Here is a 10,572-nt window from a genome sequence, read left to right on the forward strand (position 1 = left end):
TCCATCTATCTGGGAAGGCTTTCCACTAGAATGTTGGAACATTGCTGCTTATAACAGCCCATCTTCTGGAATGCTTCCACTGAGATGTTTGGAACATTGCTCGAGAACAGCCTCCACTCTTTCTGGGAAGCTTTCCACTAGATGTTGAACATTGCTGCTATAACAGCCTTCCACTCTTCTGGGAAGGCTTTCCACTAGATTGTGAACATTTGCTGCGAGAACAGCCTCCACTCTTCTGCGAAGCTTTCCACTAGATGTTGGAACATTGCTGCGTGAACAGCTCCACTCTTCTGGGAAGACTTTCACTAGATGTTGAACATTGCTCCTAAACAGCCTCCACTCTTCTGGAAAGGCTTTCACTAGATGTTGGAACCATTGCTGCGAGAACAGCCTCCACTCTTCTGGAAGGCTTTCCACTAGATGCTGGAACATTGCTGCTTATAACAGCCTCCACTCTTCTGGGAAGGCTTTCCACTAGATGTGGAACATTGCTGCTAATAACAGCCTCCACTCTTCTGGGAAGGCTTTCCACTAGATGTTGGAAACATTGCTGCTATAACAGCCTCCACTCTTCTGGAAGCATTTCCTCTAGATGTTGAACATTGCTGCTATAACAGCCTCCACTCTTCTGGGAAAGCTTTCCACTAGATGTCAAATCAAATCAAATCAAATTTTATTATCACATACACATGGTTAGCAATGTTAATGCGAGTGTAGCGAAATGCTTGTGCTTCTAGTTCCGACAATGCAGTAATAACCAACAAGTAATCTAACCTAACAATTCCACAACTACTACCTTATACACACACACACCAAGTGTAAAGGGATAAAGAATATGTACATAAAGATATATGAATGAGTGGTGGTACAGAACGGCATGGCAAGATGCAGTAGATGGTATAGAGTACGGTATATACATATGAGATGAGTACGTAGGGTATGTAAACATAAAGTGGCATAGTTTAAAGTGGCTTGGAGTTGGTCTTCCCCATTGCTGCGTGAACAGCCTCCACTCTTCTGGGAAGACTTTCCACTAGATGTTGGAACATTGCTGCTATAACAGCTCCACTCTTCTGGGAAGGCTTTTCACTAAGATGTTGGAAACATTGCTGCGAGAACAGCCTCCACTCTTCTGGGAAGGCTTTCCACTAGATGTTGGAACATTGCTGCTATAACAGCCTCCACTCTTCTGGGAAGGCTTTCCGCTAGATGTTGAACATTGCTGCTATAACAGCCTCCACTCTTCTGGAAGGCTTTCCTCTAGATGTTGGACATTGCTGCTATAAGCAGCCTCCACTCTTCTGGGAAGGCTTTCCGCTAGATGTTGGAACATTGCTGCTATAACAGCCTCCACTCTTCTGGGAAGGCTTTCCGCTAGATTGTTGAACATTGCTGCTATAACAGCTCCACTCTTCTGGAAAGCCTTTCCTCTAGATGTTGGAAAACATTGCTGCTATAACAGCCTCCACCTTCTGGGAAGCCTTTCCTCTAGATGTTTGAACATGCTGCTATAAACAGCCTCCACTCTTCTGGAAGGCTTTCCACTAGATGTCAAATCAAATCAAATCAAATTTTATTAGTCACATACAACATGGTTTAGCAGATGTTAATGCGAGTGTAGCGAAATGCTTGTGCTTCTAGTTCCGACAATGCAGTAATAACCAACAAGTAATCTAACCTAACAATTCCACAAAACTACTACCTTATACACACACACAAGTGTAAAGGGATAAGAATATGTACATAAAGATATATGAATGAGTGGTGGTACAGAACGGCATGGCAAGATGCAGTAGATGGTATAGAGTACGGTATATACATATGAGATGAGTACTGTAGGGTATGTAAACATAAAGTGGCATAGTTTAAAGTGGCTTGGAGTTGGTCTCCCCATTGCTGCGTGAACAGCCTCCACTCTTCTGGGAAGACTTCCACTAGATGTTGGAACATTGCTGCTAACAGCCTCCACTCTTCTGGAAGGCTTTCCACTAAGATGTTGAACATTGCTGCGAGAACAGCCTCCACTCTTCTGGAAGCTTTCCACTAGATGTTGAACATTGCTGCTATAACAGCCTCCACTCTTCTGGAAGGCTTTCCACTAGATGTTGGAACATTGCTGCTATAACAGCCTCCACTCTTCTGGGAAGGCTTTCCTCTAGATGTTGGAACATTGCTGCTATAACAGCCTCCACTCTTCTGGGAAGCCTTTTCCTCTAGATGTTGGAACATTGCTGCTTAACAGCCTCCACTCTTCTGGGAAGCTTTCCTCTAGATGTTGGAACATTGCTATAACAGCCTCCACTCTTCTGGAAAGCCTTCCTCTAGATGTTGGAACATTGCTGCTATAACAGCCTCCACTCTTCTGGGAAGGCTTTCCTCTAGATGTTGGAATGTTGCTGCAGAACTTGCTTCCATTCACCACAAGACATTAGTGAGGTCAGGCATGATGTTGGTGATAGCCTGCTCGCAGGCGTTACAATGCATCCCAAAGTGTTCGATGCGGTTGAGGTCAGCTCTGTGCGACCAGTTAAGTCTTCCACACTGATCTCGACAAACCATTTCTGTATGGAGCTTGCTTTGTGCACGGGCATTGTCATGGTGAAACAGGAAAGGCCTTCCCAAACTTTTGCCACAGAGTTTGAAGCATAGAATTGTCTAGAATGTCATTGTATGCTGTAGCGTTAATTTAACAGCACTTACAGTGGCCAGGGCAGAAAATTGAGGAACTGACTTGTTGGAAAGAAAGGTGGCATCCTATGACATTGCCACATTTAAAGTTACTGAGCTCTTCAGTAAGGCCATTATACTGCCAATGGAGATTCACACCTGTCAGTATCGAGTGTGATGAAAAAGCTGAATAGACTCATTTGAAAAGGTGTCCACAAGTATATGTGTGTGTATATATATAATTTTTTTAATGTATATATATTTTACTGAGTTACAATCATATAAGGAAATCAGTCAATTGAATAAATGAATTAGGCCCTAATATATGGATTTCACATGACTGGGCAGGGAGCAGCCATGGGGAGCCTGGGAGGGCAACGGGAGCCAGGCTCAGCCAATCAGAATTATTTTCTCCCAACCAAGTGGCTTTATTGCAGACAGAAATAGTCCTCGTTTTCATCAGCTGTCTGGGTGGCTGGTCTCAGACTACTGTGTACTACATTTTTAAGAAAGAAGCTTTTCTGTGCGTTTGGAAAATGTCTGTGATCTTTATTTCAGCTCATTAAACATGGGACCAACACTTTACATGTTGTGTTTATATTTTAGTTCAGTTTGTATTGTGTATATATATATATATATCTCTAGAGCTATCTATATATGTATATACCACCTTTACAACAAGTCAAACATTTGGACACACCTTCTCATTCAAGGGTTTTTCTTATTTTTACTATTTTCTACATTGTAAATAATAGTGAAGACATCAAAACTATGAAATAAACACATATGGAATCATGTAGTAACCAAAGAATGTTTAAACAAATCCAAATATATTATGTAATTCTTCAAGCCAACCACCTTTGCTTGATGACAGCTTTGCACACTCTTGCTTCTCTCACACAGCTTCACCTGGAATGCTTTCCAGTCTTGAAGGAGTCCCACATATCCTAAGCACTTGTTGGCTGCTTTTCCTTCACTCTGAGTCCAACTCATCCAAACCATCTCAATTGGTTGAAGTTGTGATTGTGGAGGTCAGCCATCTGATGAACCTCTCCTTATTGGTCAAATAGCCCTTACACAGCCTGGAGTGTGTTGGTCATTGTCCTATGGAAAAATAAATGATAGCCACTAAGCGCAAACCAGATGATGGCGTATCACTGCAGAATGCTTGTAGCCATGCTGTTAAGTGTGCATTGAATTCTAAACAAATTACCAACAGTGTCACCAGCAAAGCACCATCACACCTCCTTCTCCATGCTTTATGGTGGGAAATACACATGCGGAGATCATCCGTTCATACACACTGCGTCTCACAAAGACACGGCGGTTGGAACCAAAAAATCTCCAATTTGGACTCCAGACCAAAGTACAAATTTCCACCGGTCTAATGTCCATTGCTCATGTTTCTTGGCCCAAGCAAGTCTCTTCTTATTTGGTGTCCTTTAGTAGTGGTTTATTTGCAGCAATTCCACCATGAAGGCCTGATTCACACAGTCTCCCAACAGTTGATGTTGAAAGTGTCTGTTACTTGAACTCTTTGAAGCATTTATTTGGGCTGCAATTTCTGAGGCTGGTAACTCTAATGAACTTATCCTCTGCAGCAGTGGTAACTCTGTGTCTTCCATTCCTGTGACGGTCCTCATGAGAGACAGTTTCATCATAGCGTTTGATGGTTTTTGCGATGCACTTGAAGAAACTTTCAAAGTATTGACATTTTCCGATTGACTGATCTTCATGTCTAAAGTAATGATGGACTATTGTTTCTCTTTGCCTATTTGAGCTGGTATGCCATAATATGGACTTGGTCTTTTACCAAAGGGGCTATCTTCTGTATACCACCCCTACCTTGTCACAACACAAATTATTGGCTCAAACACATTAAGAAGGAAAGAAATTCCACAAATAACTTTTAACAAGGCACTCTTGTTAATTGAAATGTATTCCAGGTGACTACCCATAAAGCTGGTTGAGAGAATGCCAAGAGTGTGCAAAGCAGTCTTCAAGGCAAAGGGTGGCTATTTGAAGAATTTCAATTATAAAATATATTTGATTTGTTAACACTTGATATGTTTAACACTTTTTTTGGTACTACATGATTCCATATGTGTTATTTCATTAGGTTTGACAACTTCACTATTATTCTACAATGTAGAAATAAAATAAAGAAAAACCATGAATGAGTATGTGTCCAAACTTTTGATTTGTATTATATATATAAAGATATGCATTACACACACCTGTTAAACATATTTACCCAACCAGCACTAATGATCCTCACTCAAACTGGGAGTGATATGTTGGAGGATAGTTTAGTGAGAACATTATGTCCTGTAGCACACAGCTCAGAGTGAAAGGAGAAGTGTTGGTTAACTTTCTGAAACTGTTAGAAAAGAGGAAGAAGCTCTGTTTGGTTGGCTGGTTACTGAACTTAAGATCTTTGGGTTGTGTGTCGGGCTGCAACGCCTAATTCAAATGAAATGTATATTTTTTTTTTAAGCACTTGAACGAACATGCTCACGCTGGAAATAGAATGCAAATGAGAGAACAGGCCCGTAAACGTCTACGAAGTCATAACGCTTTAAATTCGAAAGAAAGTCTATATTTTCCACGTCTACCCGGAGCACTGCTTTTTAAACAGGGGTATCAAACTCATTCCACGGAGGGCCGAGTGTTTGCAGATGGTTTTTTTCTCCCTTTCAATTAAGACCAAGACAACCAGGTGAAGGGTCACTAATTAGTGACCTCCGTGTATCAATCAAGTACAAGGGAGGAGCGACACCCSGCAGACACTCGGCCCTCCGTGGAATGAGTTTGACACCTGCTTTAAAATAAGCGGATACATTGCGTGGTTCGATTTAGAAAAGCAATTGTTATGATCTTCCCTATACTAAGTAGACTAAATGTAGTTGACCTGTAAAGCTAAAGTTTCTCAATCAAATAGGCTAGATATTTGAAAACATTTGCAGCTTAGCTGTGTTGACTTTCATCATAGGCATATAGCCTAGGCAGGCTACGGCTGGAAAWCTAGACGAKTCCGATCTCAAGAGAGAARAACGCTACTCTTTGTAGACGAAGTGAGCTAGCAACGCAACAACAGTTTAGCACAGGTACGGTGAGGTGAGTATATCTAAGTTGAGTCAAAAGGAACTCACAACAGTAACTCCCAGGGGCTACATAGCAAACAAATACAACTGTTTATTATGGATTGTCATGACGACGTTGGCGTACGCCACGGAGTGCACTGACTCCGGCTACGCATGTACATTTCACGCTGTTGTGACGGGTGTCTCTCCGGTTCACCAAACGCACGTATGTGTTGCAGTTTTGGGGTCACGGTTCGGTGTTGAAARGCCATCCACAATATGCAGCATTCACAATGTTCCTGTCTGTTGTGACAGATTTGTTATGTTGGGCCTCAAGTTTCCACCCTGATGCTGGCCAACAAGCTGCTACAGCCGTCATGCTTGTAAACAAATTGTAGTGTTCATTATGAATAATGTTTTGTTACATTTAACTGCCTAAAATGCTGTTTATAGAGGCCATTTCCTTAGTAGGTGACAAAGGTCCCTCTACTGAACGGTCCGTCACACTAGTTGTGTGTTAATGTGTGTGTACTGTTCTCTCCTTCAGATGCTCTTGGTGTCAGACCTGACCATGTGTGTGAGGGAGGGCTCTGATTTCCTCCAGCACCTAGAGGGGTAGCCTCTCCCTCCTCCCCCCGTCTCCCCCCTCCGCCCCCTCCCTGATCTAATCTTCCCCCTCTGCTGTCGCTCCTGTGGCCTCACCCTTGAGGGAGAAGGAGAGACGGAGGGGGAGGCGGAGGGCAGGTGTGTAATAAATGTTCTGAGTCTCTCATCTCCAAGAAACCAGGGTCCCCCAGCCCCACTGACACACTCCAGTCAGGGCCAGCAAGCTGTACCGCTGTCCTCTCTGCCCTTCCTCTCCCTCTACCCCAACCACCTGGCCCGACACGCCCACACCCACAGCGGGGAGAAGCCCCACCGCTGTCCCCAGTGCCCCTACGCCTCGGCCCACCTGGACAACCTGAAACGCCACCTCCGGGTCCACACGGGGGAGAAGCCTTACCGCTGTCCCCAGTGCTCTTACGCCTGCGGAACCTGGCCAACCTGAGCGCCACGAGAGGATTCACTCTGGAGCCAAGCCGTTCCACTGCTCTGTGTGTGGCTACAGCTGTAACCAGAGTATGAACCTGAAGAGACACATGCTGAGACACACGGGGGAGAAGCCGTACGGCTGTGCTGAGTGTGACTACACTACGGGACACTGGACAACTACAAACGCCATCAGAGGAAACACGGACACAACACCGACAGCTGGACAAACACACACACCAGGACACGACAACAGCAGACTGCTGGGACAAACACACACACCAGGACACTGCAGCAGACAGCTGGGACAAACACACACACAGGACACTGCAGCAGACAGCTGGGATAAACACACACACCAGGACACTGCAGCAGACAGCTGGGACAAACACACACACCAGGACACTGCAGCAGACAGCTGGGACAAACACACACACCAGGACACTGCAGCAGACAGCTGGGACAAACACACACACCAGGACACTGCAGCAGACAGCTGGGACAAAAACACACACACCAGGACACTACAGCAGCAGACAGCGAGGGCTGAACACACAGGAGAAAACGGAGAAACACACACCACCACATACCACAGACCAACACTGGGTTCAAGAGACAGGGAAGCATAGCCAGGGAGAGGTGTAGCGGGGGGGGTTTATTACACTTGTGACCCCTTCCTCTGTTCTCAGGCCTCAGAGGGGTGGGGCTTATCTCAGGTGCCTTTAGAGGCGGAGCTACATGAGCCGTCGTACTGCATGTGATTGCTGCACTGACCTTTACCTTGGCATTAAAGGGCGTGTGGGCGTGCCATTAAAGATTGATCTTGTTTTTTGAACTGTAACATGTTGTTTTTAATTCAGTGGATCCAATGTTTGAAATTTATGTTTTGTTGAATTGTAGCCCATTTCACAATCAGGTTTTGTGTGACTAAACCATTTTTTTGAAACTGCAATGAACCGAATTGTGAAAGTGTACAAATTTTTATGATTATATTTGAGTTATTTTATTAATCATTATTTCAACAATGTTTCACAGCTGAGTGCAAGGCTACTCAGAGAATGGACAGGGCCACAGTAAAGTCTGTCTGCACACATTGCCTTATACATCTCTCCAATCCTGAAATAAAGACCTTTTAACTGTTTTCCTTTTGTGGGTTTATGCTTGTAATAGGGTGGTTTGGGTGTGATGTGTAATGCTTGTAATCCATCTGATATCTTTATATTTTAGGGTGTGTGTCTTTGTCAACAGGTGTTCCTGACTGGAGGGGTCATATTATCACGGTCCCTTATGCAAAACATGACTGAGATATTATTAAGATAGAGGCTCTCAGATCATCTATGCATTTCTCAGTGTCTCTCTGAAGTGGGTGTCTGTGACTGGAGTTTCAAAGCACACAGAAGAGAAACCCAACACCCATGGGCCTGGTAGGATTATATTTAATCATGTTGTTATCTGGTCATTACTTCCTGTAGGATTATATTTAATCATGATGTATATCTCGTCAGTACTCCTGTAGGATTTATTTAATCATGATGTATATCTCGTCATTACTCCTGTAGGATTATATTAATCATATTGTTATATCTGGTCATTACTACCTGGTAGGATTATATTTAGATCATGTTGTATCTGGTCATACTCCTGGTAGATTATATTTAACATGTTATATCTGGTCATTACTACCTGGTAGGATTATATTAATCATGTTGTTATCTGGTCATTACTACCTGGTAGGATATATCTAATCATGTTGTATCTGTCATTACTACCTGGTAGGATTATTTAATCATGTTATTCTGGTCATTACTACCTGGTAGATTATATTTAATCATGTTATATCTGGTCATTACTACCTGTAGGATTATATTAATCATGTTGTTATCTGGTCATTACTACCTGGTAGGATTATATTTAATCATATTATATCTGGTCATTACTACCTGGTAGGATTATACTTAATCATGTTGTTATCTGGTCATTACTACCTGTAGGATTATATTTAATCATATATCTGGTCATTACTACCTGGTAGATTTATATTAATCATATTGTTATATCTGGTCATTACTACCTGGTAGGATTATATTTAATCATATTGATATCTGGTCATTACTACCTGGTAGGATTATATTATCATATTGTTATATCTGGTCATTACTACCTGGTAGTATTATATTTAATCATATTGTTATATCTGGTCATTACTACCTGTAGGATTATATTTAAACATGTTATATCTGTCAATACTACCTGGAGTAGGATTATCATTTATATTCCATGTTATATCTGGTCATTACTACTGGTAGGATTATATTAATCATGTTATATCTGGTTCATTTATACCTGGTAGGATTATTTAATCATATTGTTATATTAATTTTCATTACTTCCTGGTAGTATTATATTTAATTCATGTATATCTGGTCAATTACTACCTGGTAGGATTATTTTAATCATGTTTGTATATTATCTTGCATACTTCCTGGTAGGATTATACTTAAACATGATGTTATATCTGGTCATTACTACCTGGTAGGATTATATTTAATCATTTTGTTGTTACATTCTCTGATCATTACTACCTGGTAGGATACTTAATCGTATATGATTAGACATTATTAGGGCTTCACAGCAAATCTGTGAAACCCATTGTTATTCTTTGATTATTTTTTTCTTCCTTGACATGGTCAAATAACTCAAGCATAGATTGGGAACTTTTTTTTTTCTAATTTGGCACGCGGAAACTAGAAGCCATGAGCAACTTGGTCTAAAATAATGGCACTGATTGGCCTGRGGGTGGCGCTGCAACTTTGTATGCAGGTGTCTTTCCTCAGGCTGAACAAATTTGCCTCAATGACTTATGTCCGTCAGGATAGATTTTTCCTTTATATTGCACATATTGGAAAACCTTTATATTAAAAAAAAATGGCATGAAACATAAATCCCCAAAACATCAAATGAAGTATGTAGGCCAATTGTACATCTTAACTTAGTTTGAGCAAGGCTAAMGGATTGGTTAAGAGATGTCTTGAGTTATTTATAAATCAGGAAATAATTTGTAAATCCACTCCCAAGTTTTTGGCCTTGATATCTTAAAAMGAATAACTGTTAACAATTCACTTTTTTGATTATGTAAAGCTAATGCTTAAAATAATCCCCCAAAATATTKTCATGGACTAAAAGTCAGATTCACAGCAAATTGGATCTTTGGACTCATCTCTTTAGGGACTATTGTTTTTGTGAAAAAAAACATTGATACATTCAAAGATGGACACACTATACCAGTAGATGCTAACACATACGTTATTATGCAGAAAAAAAATACTTAAAATCTTCTCATAGGACCATAGGATCAAATGACTCATTGGTCCAAAGATTGCAGATTTATTGACAAATCACAAATTAGATTTTAAATGCACTTCTACTGCGAAAACAGGTCCGTCACTACTAGTTGTATTGTGGTTAATGGGTGTGGTACTTGTTGTCTCAGTAGCAGACGCTCAGGCGTTTCCTTCAGAATGCCTTCGGTGTCAGACCCTGACCATTGGGTGTGTGCAGGTGAGGAGGCGTTTCGCTGAATAATTTCGCTCCAGCCAACCTAGAGTGCGGGTAGCCTCGGTCCATCCCTCTCCATTAGAAACAAAACACTAGGCCGCTTTATGACTTAGCTTTACGAGCGCGTCTCCCCCCCAGATCCGCCGACCACACTCTACCAAGCATAACCATATGTATACTAAATCTTCCGCTTTGCTGTTCTGTTCCGTCTGTGGCCTCATACCCTTTGAAGGAGAAG

At 41.8% G+C, this 10,572-nt stretch overlaps 1 pseudogene; it reads left to right on the forward strand.

Moving 5' to 3' along the window:
• Positions 1-7,322, forward strand: part of LOC112071652 (zinc finger protein 513-like) — a 12,525-nt pseudogene extending 5,203 nt beyond the window's left edge.
• Positions 7,323-10,572: the final 3,250 nt, after the last annotated feature.

This window comes from Salvelinus sp. IW2-2015, unplaced genomic scaffold, assembly GCF_002910315.2.
Source record: "Salvelinus sp. IW2-2015 unplaced genomic scaffold, ASM291031v2 Un_scaffold1674, whole genome shotgun sequence".
NCBI lineage: Eukaryota > Metazoa > Chordata > Actinopteri > Salmoniformes > Salmonidae > Salvelinus > Salvelinus sp. IW2-2015.